This window comes from Tachysurus vachellii, chromosome 20 (assembly GCF_030014155.1).
Source record: "Tachysurus vachellii isolate PV-2020 chromosome 20, HZAU_Pvac_v1, whole genome shotgun sequence".
Lineage (NCBI taxonomy): Eukaryota > Metazoa > Chordata > Actinopteri > Siluriformes > Bagridae > Tachysurus > Tachysurus vachellii.
In genome coordinates, this window is record NC_083479.1 from 21,280,338 (window position 1) to 21,293,477 (window position 13,140).

General features: G+C 43.2%; 1 protein-coding gene across 2 annotated transcripts in view; it reads left to right on the forward strand.

Moving 5' to 3' along the window:
- Nucleotides 1-8,055: 8,055 nt before the first annotated feature.
- fam163ba (family with sequence similarity 163 member B, genome duplicate a) overlaps nt 8,056-13,140 on the forward strand; it is a 20,960-nt gene continuing 15,875 nt past the window's right edge. For both annotated transcript variants that reach the window (XR_009650105.1, XM_060896002.1), the window contains exon 1: nt 8,056-8,488. The gene's annotated coding sequence lies outside the window, so the exon portion shown is untranslated. The remainder of the gene's footprint in view (nt 8,489-13,140) is intronic.

Here is a 13,140-nt window from a genome sequence, read left to right on the forward strand (position 1 = left end):
TTAATTTCTAACATCTTCTTCAGGAAAGAGCAGTTAACAATTACATTATAGCTGTACATAACAATAGATAAATAAAATAATGTGTCATTGTCAGTGTAAGAGGATTAAAACATTACACCACTGAGCCATGCTTTATTATTATATAGGCTTTATATGGTCGTAATATTATTGTTACTTTATTATCGACAATAAAGAAAAAAAGAAAAAACTCTTATATACTGAAAAGTTCAGCGTGTCATCAGACATAAAATAATACTATTAACAATAAATATGTTGTTATATGGTTTTCAAGACACCTGTAAAATTAAAGCCTATTTTAAATAATTTTTGTATTATTTAGTGTTCTATAAAATAGATTTTATTTACATTGTAAGTGTTAAAATGGCTGTTCCTTTTCCCAGCGGTGCAGGTCTTGCACAGGCCATCTACAGTCTCATACGATCTGTAAGTCTCATCGATTCGGCTCTTTAAGATGGACGCTGGGAGAGCTCTTAATTATGAGGGACAAATGAAAGGAGTCAAAGATTTAAACTCTGAAAGTCACTGAAAGCCTTTAAAATTTATAAAGATTGCACGTTCACTAGAAATGTCTGTAACTCGAATCTTCTGTTAGCCACCAATCCAGTACAAAGGTTCAACTGAGACCATTTTAGTAACGGCTCGAGGTTGGTGCCAATATGATATTATATTTTATGATACAAGTGCAAGGTCTAACAAAAGAGTTTGTCCTTAAATAACCTGAAGTTGTCCTCAAAGATGAGGAACAAAACAGCGGACAGGCAACGCCAACAGGAAGCAGTTCCCCTGCTGTGTGTCTGTGTACAGACTTGTGCTGGACGACTTTACACACTTTATACCCAAAAAGAAAAAGACAAGAAAGAGAGTCACACAGTCCTGAGGCTCACATTGACATTATTCAGCCTGGGACACACACACACACAAACACACACAGACACACATACACATACACACACAGACAAACACACACACACACAAACACACACAGACACACACATACACACATACACATACACACACAGACAAACACACACAAACACACACAGACACACACATACACACACACAAACACTCATACACATACACACACACAAACACACACACACACACATACATACATACACAAACACACACACACGCACACACATACACAAACACACACATACACACACTCATACACACAAACACACATACATATACACACACACACAAACACAGACACATACACAAACACACACACACACACATATACATACATACACACACATACACACACAAACACACACACATACACACACAAACACATACATATACATGCATATACACACACAAACACAGACAAACACACACACATACACACACATACATACATACATACATACATACATACACACACGCAGACAAACACTCATACACATACACACAAACACACACACACATGAACACACATACACACACATACATATTGTGACAAAAACCGAAAGCAAAGCGATCTCCGCCCCGCTGTTTCTACAATTTTAAAGAAACAGTTGCATTTCAGCACCGCGGCCAGCGCCACTGGCAGTGGATACGAGGCGGTGTGGCAGAAAGTGCGCCAAAACCGGAGGAGCCAATCAGGAGCGGCTTCTAACTCTTCACCCTCCAGGAGTAGGCGAGCTAAAAAAGGCTGGCTCAGTGCTGCAAGAGGTAAAAGATTAGATTATCTCCAGATGTCTAACAGTGGATATTGTTCCCTCCCTCTGTCTCTGCAGATTCACCAGAGTAATGAGACTGAGGACCTCTCCAGCCTGTTAGCCACCCACCACTCCTGGATTGACCCACATCGCTTCTCAGCTGCTGCTCTGCCACTGATCTGCACTTATGCTCACCTGCACCTCTAGTGCCAGCTTGGATCTTTGCCTGCACATTTTCACTTCTTGCACTGTCAAAAAAAGGGCAAAGAGCACGTGAACTATGGCCTGCAACAGCCTGGTAAGCGTGCAGACACACAACTATATCATGTCAATCTATTGAAGAAATGGTTGCCGCCTGTGCCTGTTGTGTTTGCCCTTGACTGTCCCGCCACTGATCCCCAATAGCGTGCCCTGTTGCAACAGGGGACTGATCTTGCACCGAACCAGCACCAAGGTCTAACCGAGCTCATCGACCAATTCAGCAACGTGTTCTGAACCAACCCTGGCCGGACGCACATTGTACAACACAAGATCAAAACCTTGCCTGGGACGGTGGTAAAACAGCGGCCATATCAGTTCTTGGAGGCTTGCAGTCATGCCATGGAGGAAGAAGTGGCCAAAATGCTGCAGGTTGGCATCACTGAGGAATCCGCCAACCCGTGGTCCAGGCCTATAGTCATCGTCCCCATGCCGAATGGAACGCTCTGGCTACTGTATGCAATGACTTCCGGATGCTCAACCAGGTATCAGACTTTGACACCTACTCCCTTCCCCAGGTAAATTACCCCGTAGAGAGACTCGGGAGGGCTTGTTTCATTTCCACACTTCCACATTTTCATTGGCAAGTCTTGTTGGACTGCATGGGGCAACAGCCAAGTTTTAAAGGCTCATGGACATAGTGCTGCACCCCCACCGGCTCCTCCCAGCACGCTTACCTTGACAGCGTTATGATCCGTTTCTCGACATTGGTCGAGAAATGTCACCTGTTCCATCTGCGGGAGGTCCTGGGGGCCTTCCAGGAGGCGGGCCTGGGGGCCAATCTGCGCAAATGCCATCTAGGGCTGACTGAGGCACAGTACCTGGGGTACCGCATCAGGACACCAAGAGAAGTAGATTGAGGTAGTGAATGAGTGCCCACTTCCCAGCACAAAGAAGCAGGTACGTGCCTTTTTGGGCTTGGCTGGTTACTACAGGAGATTTGTGAAATGTCTCCTCTATAACATCCCTCATTTCAGATCTCACCAAGAAGGGCCAACTCGAACCGGTGTGGATATCTTCCTCCACTGAAAGAGGTGCTCATAAGCCACCCCGTCCTGAGGAACCCCGATGTCTCCCTTCCTTTCATTGTACATACAGACGCCTCGGATGCGGGGCTAGGCTCCGTCCGCTCCCATAAACTTGAAGGGGAGGAGCACCCGGTCCTATTTATCTGTCGGAAACTGACCTCTTCCAAGAGGGACTACACCACTGTGGAACGAGGAGCCCTGGCGATTCAGTGGGATATGAGGAAGTACTACCTCGACGGCCGCCACTTCACCCTAGTCACAGACCATGCCCAGCTACAGTGGATGGCATGAGTGAAAGACACGAATGCACGGGTAACTTGATGGTTCCTTTCTCTCCAAGGTTTTCCGTTCCAGATCAAACACCAAGCCGGGGCCTAGCACGGGAATGCGGATGGACTTTACACCCTTTGGACCCACATACACACACATACACATGCACACTGTCTCTCTCTCTCTCACACACACACACACACACATACACATGCACACTCTCTCTCTCTCTCTCTCTCTCTCACACACACACACACACATACACACAGAATCACTCACACACATACACAGACACACATATACATACACATGCACACTCTCTCACATGCACACACACACACACATGCACATGCACAAACACATACAATACACTTATTAAGCATGAGTCACCAATACAGAGTGATCACGTCCCACTCCACAACTCATTCATTATCGACGGAGTAACTTGAGGTTTTTTAAAGCAAACCCATATTATTGCTGTCTACTGTACGTGAGTCAGTCACACAAGTTATGGGGAAAAGAGCAGGCGTCTGGTTTAAGAGTAAAGACTTACAAACAGAGCAAGTTGATGGAGGGACGAGTGGAAGGATAAGAGCAAGAGAAATAGCCTCACTTCCACCCGTCTTCCTCCATCCATGAATAATTCAGAGCCGTGTCACTACCACACAGGCCAATCTCAGCTTCTTACTATTTCCAGGTTCAATAATTGATGTGATAGAAAAACAGCTTTCACTTTTATTTAAACTTTTTTCAGAGTCAGAGAGGAAGGGAAAAGAAAGAAAGAAAGATAGAAAGAAAGAAGGAAGGAAAGAAAGGGGAGACAGATGGAAAGCTCAAGATGGATGGGGAAGTGGAAAAGGATGGGCAGATGGGAAATTAGAAATGCAAGAAATGTAGGCATAAAAATCAGAAAAAGAAGTAGACAAAAGGGACGATGAGGTAGGAAAACAGGAAGGAATAAAGCAACCAGAAATACGGGAAAGGTGTAAATAAAAAAAGGACGAGAAGATGAATAAATGAATGGATAGAGTAACAAACATGGATGAAAAAAAGAAGTAATAGAACAGAGAAAATAGATATGAATGAAAGATTTGGAGAGATGGAAAACGGAGAGAATTGAAAGATGTAAACAAAAGTTCCAGCTTTACCTCTGACTCCAGAGCACTGACTCCAGAGCACTGACTCCAGAGCACTGACTCCAGAGCACTGACTCCAGAGCACTGACTCCAGAGCACTGACTCCAGAGCACTGACTCCAGAGCACTGACTCCAGAGCACTGACTCCAGAGCACAATCCTTTAGTTCAGCGTATCTGAAATGGATCACCAAAGATTTCTGATTTGAGATAAAATAGGAAGTTAAAATCCTAGAACAAAGATCCTGCAAGGCTTTGTGTGGTAAATGAAATTAGCTTTAAAAAGGGAAACGGTTTGTTTTAAGAGCTCAAGAGTGCAACAGAATAATAATAAAAATCTGGATGTGTGTGAACAGGAACTAGTAGGCAGCGTTCAGACCAGAACAATACACGCAAATCTATACAAATATTATGGAATGAAACTCATTATAGGATCGAAGGATACGATTAAACATTAAATATACAGTAGAAATTCTCTCTCACTCACTCATCTTCTACCGCTTATCCGAACTACCTCGGGTCACTGGGAGCCTGTGTCTATCTCAGGTGTCATCGGGCATCAAGGCAGGATACACCCTGGACCGAGTGCCAACCCATCACAGGGCACACACACTCTCATTCACTCACGCAATCACACATTACGGACAATTTTCCAGAGATGCCAATCAACCTACCATGCATGTCTTTGGACCGGGGGAGGAAACCGGAGTACCCGGAGGAAACCCCCGAGGCACGGGGAGAACATGCAAACTCCACACACACAAGGTGGAGGCGGGAATCGAACCCCCAACCCTGGAGGTGTGAGGAGAACGTGCTAACCACTAAGCCACCGTGACCCCTATATAGAAATTCATTCTTTAATAACATTTTTTTTTAAAGTCCGCACAAAAAACCTTTCCATATGGAGAACATCAGAAGAAACACGGCTTATACAGAGACCTCAGTTATCCCGAGAGGGTTTAAGGAAAATATGAAGAATGAAATTAATGAATTCCTATGTGCTCGGTCAGATTATCCTTTACCCCACCGTCAGCTTGCTTTACAGTAGAGAGCTTACCTGAAACAGATATTACAGTGATTTACATTTTCTGTGGAGTATTTAATAAACATACGTTTTTTCTGTGTCTTGAACTTTCTAAGATTTGTCTTTAAAAATTTTACAATGAAATTACAGGCTTTAAGATTCAAAATAGAATACATTTAACATGAAACATGAAGCATCCAGGGCATCCAGTGAAGTGTAAGAAAGTGTACGTCACACACACACACACACACACACACACACACACACAATTACAATATCATGACCTTGATTTAGCCTCTCCTGGCTTCATTAAGTGATGAAGCTCTGTGAGGTTCTGACCGAGGATGAGATTTAAACACGTTGGATCAAGTTCTATTTTATAATTTGCTGAATAACAAAAGCCATATTGTGAAATTAAACCCAATTTGCAAGTTGATAAAAGAACACAAATGAAGATGAGTCCCGAACAACCCGAACAACCTTCTCCACATGGCCACGTTCCAAAGGGTAAAGATGGATTAAGGAGCCGTGTGGTTGCTCTGTGTGTCCTAGACGGCGGTTATTAGCACGCTGAGCGTTGCGGGACGTGCAGATGGACCCGTGCTTGTGTTGGCCTCCTTCCACATCCAGATGGACAGACTCGGAGTCTGGGCTCCATTATACACTTAATTTTATTGATATTAGCTTCAGAGGAAAAATGCAATGTTTGTTACTGCTGTTTAAACATCAAGTGATCAAGTGTGTAAATGAGGGAGAGGAAGAACAAGAGAGTGGAGGGAAAAAGAGAGAGAGAGAGAGAGAGAGAGAGAGAGAGAGAGAGAGACAGAGAGAGAGAGAGACAGAGAGAGAGAGGAGAATTATTTATGTCTCCTGTGTTGACCGTAAACGCCCACTGGTTCCATCAAACAGTCAGACAGGAAACAGCTATCGATGAGAAATGAGACTGTGACTTACGGAGCGTTTTATTGTGCTTCATAACAACAGCCTGGAGACCAGAGACTGATTCTGTATGGAACCCAACCTACGTTTTTAATGTGGAACCCAAAAATATTTACACCCCAGAGCTGCTGAGTTCTGGACCCTGGACTCTGATTGGTGGTCAGGTGATGATTCATTTTCTAGGACAGCAGAACGCATTAGATCTAATACGTTATCGTTTCTATAGCAACAACTCATTCGCAGGGAGGTGTACAGAGCACGCTACATATTATGACTGCTGTGGTGTAGGGGAATAAAATATTTAGGGATGTTACAGGGAAATAATTAATGTTGGGTTTGTTTCTCTGCTTCTATAGATTTAAGCTCACACTCATTTCCACACACAGGTTGTGTTAATCATCTTATGAGTACAGATGAATTGTTGCTGCTGTGGGTGATCCATTCATATCAGCACACACACACACACACACACACACACACACACACACACACACACACATATACAGACACACATATACACACACAACTATGTCTGGGTCACTTCTGTACTAAAAATAAACCACCGCACCCAGTGATGCATCAACAGGATGATGATTTCTTTCTATTGATGGTTGGAAAACTTTTCAAGACAAAACTCCACGTGGCTACAGTCAGTAACTGTACAGCAACAAGAATATAAATAATCCTCGCTGAAGCTTCAATCAATAGCGGTGTAAATATTTAACTAGTAACATCACAGCCCTGTTGTTCCAGGTGAGCTTGGAGGCATTGCCATGACAACCGCAATGCAAAGCATCACCGATTTCAGGACTTTGTAAAGCCTGTGTGTGTGTGTGTGTGTGTGTGTGTGTGTGTGTGTGTGTACACTAACTTGCTTCAATATAAGATAACAGAGAGTTGTGTGCGTGATCAGACGGTGTGACCGCGCAGCACAGCGGGTTCCTGGTTGCCTGTATTGTGATATTTATTCACCTTTGGTGGATTACAGGTAGAGATTTACAGAGATAATGGCAGGCAGAAAGACCTTTTATCTTTAGTCAACAATTTACACAAATATATATTCTTATTTACATGACTGGAAAGATCTCAGACTGTTGCTGCTCACACTCTGAATATACTAATAACTCTGAAATGTACATATATGTTTCCACTGATGTTCATGATGACATTAAATGTTTGGTCTAAAATCTAAACTCTATATTGATTATGAAACTGTTAGGATTGTGGGGTGTATTACATCCCATCTTCTCCCCTTGCCTGTTTAGTCGTCTCTTATTTTTCCACCAAATGCATTCTTGGGGAAAAGAAAATGTATTATATGTCAGTCACTGTGGGAGACACTCGGTGTGATCCTCTGACACGACTGAACTGTACCTACCGTGTGGGGTAGAAAGAAATCAGCCCCAGGTGACAGAGAGCTGGAGAAGGAACAGTGTGAATGAGAAATAAGTGTAAAATTGGTGTGGTGTAAAGGACGGTGACACGCAGTTGGGGCAAAATAATCAACGTTAACAGTGGAAATAAAAACTCATAATTATGATTTATTTATTTATTATTAACTCCCTGGTCATTTCTTTTGATTTCTCTGCTTGGGTTGAGTTTAGAGTAAATTGTGGGAGGAGTTTTTTCCGATGTTAGACACACGCTTTAATCTGGCAACCCAGTCCTGGCGTGATTTTTTTTCTCCTCTACTGCGACTCAAGGCTTTTGCTTGTGTAGAGTCCGGACGCAGAGGCTCATAAGCAGCTCATAAGCACCTCTGCTCCTCTGCTCAGCGACTTATTAAGTTTCTGGAACGCTTATAAGCGCATCGGCTTTTCCTGCACGCACGCAGTTTTTTTTTTTGGATGTTAAACACGACTGCTGATTCATTTGTGACATTAATTTTAAACACGCAGTTGGTCCACGAGCCTCTCCGTCGTCTCGTGCCTCATTTCCGCCTGATGTTTAAGTCATGGTGTGCGGCTCTGGATGAAAATTTTCCTGACAGCTCTCCCGGCTGAAGAAACGACACCGCCGCGGTGTTCATGGCGCTCAGTTCTGCATGATTTCTGCTTTCTGATTCCGTCCATGATCCGGATGAGCTTCTCCAAAGCCGCTGCTTCTTCCTGCATGTGATCTGATTCATTCCACGGCTGCTGAAGGTAAGTTTAATACCTTTATATTTACTTATTCGATTCTAATTTTACACTAAGTCAAGCTTCCTATTTCTGCATTTCTGAGCGGAAAATAACAAATCAGCACAGTTCATATTGTCAATTAACACCACAGTCAGTTCGACCTTAAAAAACAACACTATAGTAAATAATTATAATGAATCAGTACAAAATCCTCAAGCGTATTTTCTGTCCTCGGCTTTAACGTTACTGCCGCGCCTCAGAATCGACTCCACATACTAGAAGCTTAACCACACTGTTAAAGTGTTTAAATGTCAAGCTCTTTATTTACAGAGAATAGACGTGGAGCCACAATCTGACCACATCTCCGTCCTCTCTAAATCTCACTGGTCAGGATCATTGGGCCGAGCGCCAGATGTGCTCTGTCCATGGTCCTGAAGTTTGCTGATGGCTGTTATACCCTAACTAACTTCCGGTGTGTTCTTAGAACTACAAAGCCATGCAAAGGGAAACACAAGTGAATTCATCACAGTTTAGAGCAACAAACAACTGACACTTCTTTCTGACACTGTGCATTCAATATATTAAAAAAACATGCAACAAATTATAGTCTTCTGTAAATCACTCGGTGAAGTTATCACTTATTTACATGCTTTTCCAAAGGCAGAAATTTCCCATTTCACTAGATATCGAACGATGTTTTACTAGATTGTTTTGCCAGTCTGGAATGCACAGCCATTTTGAATGAAATATTCTGAAATAAATATTAACAAGGAAAATTGCTGAGCTTGGACTTCTAACTAACATTATATCTGATATGTATTATTTATTTTCTGCTGAGAAACCTTGTTGTTTTCTTCCACTGTTCTTTCACAACATAACCTGTGTGTTTGAACTAACCGCAAACTTCATTAACGTCTATTGTTTAACAAATAAAACCCAGAGATGACATTGAAAGGTAAAGCAGACATAATGTTTCATGTGCTTTTAGACTTTGTAAAGTCTCCATGAAAAGGTTCAAGCTAAGTAAAGCTTTTTTTTTAAGAAATATGATTACAGTCTTTTCAGAAGAAAAACTAAACACCAAACACCAAACACTAAAAACTAAACACCAAACACCAAACACTAAACACTAAACACCAAACACTAAACACTAAACACCAAACACTAAACACTAAACACCAAACACCAAACACTAAACACCAAACACCAAACACCAAACACTAAACACTAAACACCAAACACTAAACACCAAACACTAAACACTAAACACCAGACACTAAACACCAGACACTAAACACCAGACACTAAACACCAGACACTAAGCACCAAAAACTAAACACCAAACACTAAACACTAAACACCAAACACTAAACACTAAACACTAAACACCAAACACTAAACACCAAACACTAAACACTAAACACCAGACACTAAACACCAGACACTAAACACCAGACACTAAACACCAGACACTAAGCACCAAAAACTAAACACCAAACACTAAACACTAAACACCAAACACTAAACACCGTAGCCTTCACGACACCTTTATTTCCCATAATCCTCAGTGAGGTTAGAGTTTCACACTGTCAGTGGGACGAGGCTGAACGGGGGAAGGGCATTTCTTAAATAATCACATTAACGAATTCTGTTTTTCCTCCCCCATCACTTTCTCTACTCCTCCACTCATCACCCTCCCCCATCCTCTCTCTCTCTCTCTCTCTCTCTCTCTCTCTCACTCACACACACACACACACACACACACACACATGTTTTGTCTGCATTCCGAAGCAACATTTTTTCACTTTAATCTCTGTCTCTCTAAAGGTCACCTCCCCGTCCCACCCCCTTTTCTGGTCAATGTTTCTTTAGTCTCTTTTCTGCTTTAAGAGAATGATTAAACTCCACAGTTCAGACCTCGTTAGATGCAATTTCAATACAAAAGGAACGATTATTTTAAAACAGCCAGGATTGCTTTCACTGCTGTTTCAGGATCAGATGAAGTAATCCATCTATACAGAATTTAGTAAGTAAACATTTCAAGATTAATTTAAGCCACACCTACTTGCTCCTCTGGCTCTATGAGACACTGAGGCCACACCTCTTCCCATGCCTCCTCCAGAGACAGACAGTCATAAAGACCACTTCCGTTCTCAACTAGCAGCGATTTACAGAAACCACACGTCATTTCTTTACTGAAACTGACAGACAGAGAGACCACACCTCCTTCTTCTAACACCTCCTTCACTTGGACAGACAGAGAGACCACGCCTCCTTCTTCTAACACCTCCTTCATTTGGACAGACAGAGAGACCACGCCTCCTTCTTCTAACACCTCCTTCATTTGGACAGACAGAGAGACCACGCCTACTTTCTCTGGAGAGGATACTTTTCTTTATTTAAACCTCCTTCCTCTTTTATGACTCACTTGCCCAGAGACCACACCCACATCATTAGAAAAGGCACTGAGGCCACACCCACCTCTCTTAATGGCTCAAAGGCCATGCCTACTCCTCCTCATTGCATACTTACTTGCTTGTCTTCTTCCTTCACAGCATGCTTCTGAAATCTACACACACACACACACACACACACACACTCCCACTCCCGCTGTTAGTGAAGCAGCTGCCATGCCTTCTCATCCAAGGGCACGTCACCCTCAGCGTCCACCAGCATGCCTGGACCGGAGAAACAATATGCCCGCTTGTCTTTCCCACGAGGCCGCATGGAGCCCAAGCGCTCATTATCTCTCAGCTTTCCTCTTCTGCTTCTTACAGAGACTATTAAAGCAGCAGGGGTTTGTTTTTTGGCCTGCTTTCTGTTTCACATGTGCTGAACTGATAAATGAAATCTGCAACAGTGCCGGCGCTCCCTCAGCAATCACAAACATCGCAGCGTCACATGCAGCTGGCATGAGAAGGAAGTTTTACTCAGCAGGACACATCACTTCATCACACAGCTTTACCGCCTCAGATGTTCAACAAGGACTGATGACGAAGCTCAAGCCACACTGCTGGCAAACCTACACAAACACACACACACACACACTTCACCAACATAAGCGTCTAACATTTTCTCAACGTATTCACTACCCAATGGGTTGTACTGTAAGTACCTGGCTCCTCTTTCTATTGAACAGGAACGTGTGGGCGGAGCTAGACATGGTCACTGATCACTGGTTGGTCACTGGTAATAATCTCATTATTCTGACATCTTTACTTATAAGAAAGACTTTGAGATGTGTATGTACTGCGCAGATGGTGCGATGGAGCAGCAACCTGAGTGATTTATATCTATAATAATATTAATATAAAAACTATTAATGATCATTTTAAAATAAAAGAACAGCTTTAACACTTCAGCTCTCAGCGACGTGGTGTCTTCAACATGTGAGTGGTGATCGCAGCCCGACGCTGTGGGAGAGCAGGAACAGGAAGAGATTTGAGAGAAGTTTAATAAAAACATGTTGAAATAGAAAATCACACCGTGGTCCATCGCACAGAGACGACGATGAGGATGAGGATTTGGTCTCTTCACAGTTCACGTGAGATGATGGATCTTCGTGCTGTGAGACCTGAGTGCGGATTCAGCATCTCCTCCCACTTCCGCTTCCACAGCCGTCACCCTCACGCGCAGAGGAGCGACACTTCTGCATCAGCACTCTGAGTCAGAGAAGTTCGATCTGAATGACCCAGAGCTGGGTTTGTGTTTCGTTCACACTGAAGGCAGAGCGTTTTCGCATGTGTGAGGATGGACAAAGGCACCGAGATCCATTTCACATTGCCGGACGTTTAGAGGAGACGACTGAGGGATGAGATTATTGTGTCACGCCACTTTTTTACACTTCTGTTGGCTTGTTTGTGACTTTCTCAAGATGGTAGATCATTTCTGTAGAAATAAATCAGACCAGAGCTTTCTAGTCCAGTCCATTGTGCAGAGGTCAAGGGTTCCTCAAGGAACCTTTACAATGACCTTAAAGGGATTTCTCTATATTTTTCTAGGCGTATGTAAGCCGGAGAACCCTTTAAGGTTGTATACAGAAAGTCTGTTCCACATCGTGTGTGTGATGGGGACCAAAAACAGCTCAATGATGACACTTTCAACTTAAAAACATCATAAGACCTCAATACAGTTCTGAAAAGTTTTTATTTTAAACCATCATATATGGGATGTACGGGGCACGGTGGCTTAGTGTGCCCCATACATCCTCACACCTCCAGGGTCGGGGTTCGATTCCCACCTCCACCTTGTGTGTGTAGAGTTTGCATGTTCTCCCTGTGCCTCGGGGGTTTCCTCCGGGTACTCCGGTTTCCTCCCCCGGTCCAAAGACATGCATGGTAGGTTGATTGGCATCTCTGGAAAATTGTCCCTAGTGTGTGATTGTGTGAGTGAATGAGAGTGTGTGTGTGTGTGTGTGTGTGTGTGTGCCCTGCGATGGGTTGGCACTCCGTCCAGGGTGTATCCTGCCTTGATGCCAGATGATGCCTGAGATCGTCACAGGCTCCCCGTGACCCGAGGTAGTTCGGATAAGCGGTAGAAAATGAGATGAGTGAGTGAGAGTGAGTGAGTGAGAGTGAGTGAGTGTGAGTGAGTGTGAGTGTATACGGTATGTAATATTAATATCCATACTCATTATCCGAGGAACATTTTAACAAACAATGCGTCTTTATAGTATT